At 40.8% G+C, this 3,901-nt stretch overlaps 1 protein-coding gene across 3 annotated transcripts in view; it reads right to left on the bottom strand.

Moving 5' to 3' along the window:
• ZFHX4 (zinc finger homeobox 4) overlaps window positions 1–3,901 on the bottom strand; it is a 177,816-nt gene that overhangs the window by 172,611 nt on the left and 1,304 nt on the right. Inside the window, exon 1 of one of the 3 annotated variants that reach the window (XM_019549467.1) lies at window positions 3,145–3,423. The exons of the other annotated variants lie outside the window; for them this stretch is intronic. The gene's annotated coding sequence lies outside the window, so the exon portion shown is untranslated. Of the gene's footprint in view, window positions 1–3,144; window positions 3,424–3,901 lie in introns of those variants that run through there. 3 annotated transcript variants of the gene reach the window in all.

Here is a 3,901-nt window from a genome sequence, read left to right as displayed (position 1 = left end):
GGGTCCTCCTTCCTCCCTTTTTTGAAGATGGGAACCACATTGGCCCTCTTCCAGTCCTCTGGCACCACACCAGAGCACCATGACTGCTCGTAAAGCCGTGCCAGGGGTCCCGCAGTGGCCTCAGCTAATTCCCTCAGCACTCTGGGATGGAGATGGTCTGGACCAGCTGATTTGAATACATCCAGTCCTTCCAGAAGTTCCCTGACTAGATCCTCCCTGACCCTTGGCCTAGGTGCACCTCCCCTGGGATATTTTTGTCTGTGCTACGACAGGGGGGAAAGAGGGGAAGGGCTTGGAGGGTCTTTAAAGACCCAGCCCTAGTATCTTTTCTGCATACAAATAATCTGATATTTACCCAAATAGCAGGTTACAAAATCATTTACTGTCACTGTCATAGATCTCTCAAGATCAGAAATGTCAAAAACTAGGCTGAGTTTTTATGTCAGTGAGCTGAGAGCAACAAAAATGGGAATGAGAAAAGGGAAAAAAGAGCAAGCAGTAACTAATGAGCTTTACATAAATATATGCAGAGGCAATTAAGCAGTGTTAATTACTATGACAGCAGTTAATTGAATATAATTAGATATTTTAAGCCACTGACTAAGGCATAGTTAAGATTAATTTTATTGAGATTAATTGTAAATAAGAATAGATTAACTGTGTGTTTTGACAGGCATAAAAAGTAGTTCTGCAAATTAAGTAGGAGAACAGAAACCAGCACAAAAATCATATATTATTTTAATGTCACACCTCAGAATCATCTCCTCAATAAACATGACTTTTCAAACCCAAACAGACAGGAATCTTGAAGAAAAACAAACAGCTTGCAGAGATTAAAGAGCCTTTTGTCCTTTTTCATGTGCATTTCTTTTAGCAGACTAAATTAAGCGAGTCTGGTGTACGTTTTTAGGAAGGAACATTTCACACTGAATGGAAAAAATGTTCTATCACATATGAAATTCATGCAGCTGTGCGGAACTTGGTCCAGATGGTCTAAGACTATAAAACAACACCAAATGATAGACAGTAGGGCCTTCCCAAGATTATGTGATAAAGTCACAACCTCATATTTCGACCTGAAATTTCTGTCATGTATTGTTTCCTTCCACATCAGATAGCTCCATTTTCATTTTTAACTGATTGTGAATATTCAAAAAGAAACCCTTAACAAACATTGTTGATAAGCTTCTATGCAGAAATCATACAATATTTGTAAAAGGCCCCTTTGCTGCATTAAGACAAGGCTGCATCCTAAGTGCAGAAAATACTACCCTAACTCTTTTATCAAGTCTCAACTGCTCACACCACTTAAGTTAAAGAAGTAAATATGTCTGAGTTTAATCTATTCCTAAAAGAAAATCCAAGACACATTCTCACAGCCGATTAATTCATGCATGCTGTTTAAGAAAATTAACAACAATGCTGAAGAATGCTGAACAAATCACTAATAAGAAAGGAGCTTCAACTGATTTTGAAATAAATCAATAGGTGATTAACACAATATTTTTAAAGCAGTAGAATGTATATATATTATATAAACATATATATTATATTTTCAATACCTTTTTAGCTCTTAATCGAACAAGAGCTTTACAATATTGAGCATGTTCCTACATTGACTATCAACTTCTTTGGAATGCCTTTAGTCTTTTACAACGAAAATCCAAAAACGGTCTGTGAAACAAGGCTACGACAAGCCATTCTGCAGTGAAAGATTTTAAATCATCCAGCCTCTTCTAATAGACTTGAGACTTATTGAGGTAGAAACCATAAAAAATGAAGAAGGGAAATTTAATCCCTGAAATATTGATTTGCACATTAATATCATATAGGCAGAGGGCAATTTGGCTTCATGGAAATGACACATTGTCGACCCTTGGTGAAGTCAGAGCCAATCTAACTGCTGAACATGTCTGAATCTCAAGAGTTATTAAGGGCTTCCCTTCTTGCCTTTATGACTTTTCTTCAGCCTACCAATGCAATCTTAAATGTATTATCTTTAAGAAATAATTGTAAAACCTCAGGGGTTTTCCAGTTAATGGAAGGGAGGCTAAACCACATCAGATTCTGAAATGCAACATTAAACCCTTGCAATCAACAAAACCACCTCAATTCTCATCCATCCAGTGCAGGATCTAATATTGTTATTAGAGATAATCAAATTTCATTGTGTAAATTTAGGCTCATGGTCAGAATGGAAGCAGTAAATTCTGCAATATTAAACAGTGATTTTTCTCAGCCCCTTTATATCTTTTGCTGGTGCAGCATCCTTGAAAATATAAGCTTTAACTAGTAAAAAATGAAGGAACAAAAAAACGTGCCTCTCTGATGAAAGATGCAAATCATGCCCTTTAGTTTCTGGAAAGGTTTCCTTTAGTTTTAGCCTGGTCTAGCAAATAAGTTTCATTTCAGAGCACAATAAACAAGTATCACTGCATAAACGAAACAGCAGGTACTATCCCTGTGACTTACACAGATGGTTTACCTGACCTTTCTTTGTTTCTGGGGTAGGTTTCACTTTTGCAGATTTATGACTTTCCCCCCTATGTTTCATTGACCCTCTATATTCATTATCATAAAAATGAAAACTATGGAATACATGTTTATGTTGAAGAATTCCCCCCCTCCAAAAAAATGCCAATGACCAGAGGATAAAGAGATGCTACAAGGCAGTGTGTGGATCTCTAGATCGTACACTATACATATTCAAGCACAGATAGCACGAATAACTGAATAATCCTGATGAGCCCCGGCACTGAAGCCAGGTGCAAGAGGTTAAAACAGCTGGCTAGCCATCTTTTATTTTTGTGTGCCTTCCTGCCGCTTGAAACCGCAAACCTTGAAAACTATCAGGTATTCCCCCAAGGTAGATTGCCTGATTTTTTTTATTTCAGTCAGTTTAGGAGGCTCTCCCATTCGAGAAGAAAAAGAAACTCCTTAAATACAGTCAGTTGAATAGGAAGTGAAGTAATAATGATTAAGGCTCTCCCCCCCCCCCACTGTTTATTTTAACCATCTTCTTTGTGCACCTTCCCATCCAATTGTTTGTCCTTATTTCAGAGAAAAGCCCTCGGCTTGTTCTGTCAGTTTTGCCAGCAAATATAAAGTAAAACAAGTGTTGATGGCACTGAGAGTGTTACATACCCAGGCTGTGTTTTTGCATTGCTCTCAATGGAAGCGATCGATGCCCATGTCACAGTCGTGTCCCAATCGCAGCCAAGTCTCTGCCTCAATCTAACCAACAACAGGCAGGGCTGCAAAGGCTTCTCACTACCTCTTGCATCCATCCACCACCAAACTCAAAAATATAAGACTGCCTATGATCTGTAAACCACTCCAGCACCGCTCCCAGGAAGCGAGGCACTGCAAATCCAGGGGAGCACAATTAAAAAACAAAACCAAAAAAAAAAAAAAAAAGCGAAAAAAAAAAGCCCTCTTGTCTCTCACTCTGGTTTTTTTTCTCTCTCTCTCTCTCCCTCCTTTGGCCAACTATACGCTCCTGGGTTCAAAACGGACCGGGGTTATGATAAAAAAAAAATAGAGGAGGACGGCATGGAGCAGAGGACCTGCAACTGTCAGAGCACGAGCTGGGCAGGCTGTGGCTGGGCGACCCTGCCTGTGTGTGGCTCAGTGTAAATCCACCATCTTCAGGCTGGCAAGTTGGCTTTTGGTTGGGTTTTTTTTTTTTGGCGGGGAGGGGGGGTGCCGTGCTTGCGATCCCTGCCTTGGTACCTAAGGAGGAAGAGGAGGAGGAGGAGGGTGTGTGACTGAATGGGAGCTAAAGCCTCCTCGGGACGGCGCCGAGGTGAAGCAGGCTGAACCCGATGGCTGCGCCTCCTCTCCCGGCTGGAGCCAGTGCCCCCAGCAGCCGCGGAGAGAGCCCCCCGGCCGCCCCGCTCGC

Source organism: Crocodylus porosus, unplaced genomic scaffold (genome assembly GCF_001723895.1).
Source record: "Crocodylus porosus isolate Cpor-Errol unplaced genomic scaffold, CroPor_comp1, whole genome shotgun sequence".
In the NCBI taxonomy this organism is placed as follows: domain Eukaryota; kingdom Metazoa; phylum Chordata; order Crocodylia; family Crocodylidae; genus Crocodylus; species Crocodylus porosus.
This window is presented reverse-complemented; position numbering and strand designations above follow the sequence as displayed.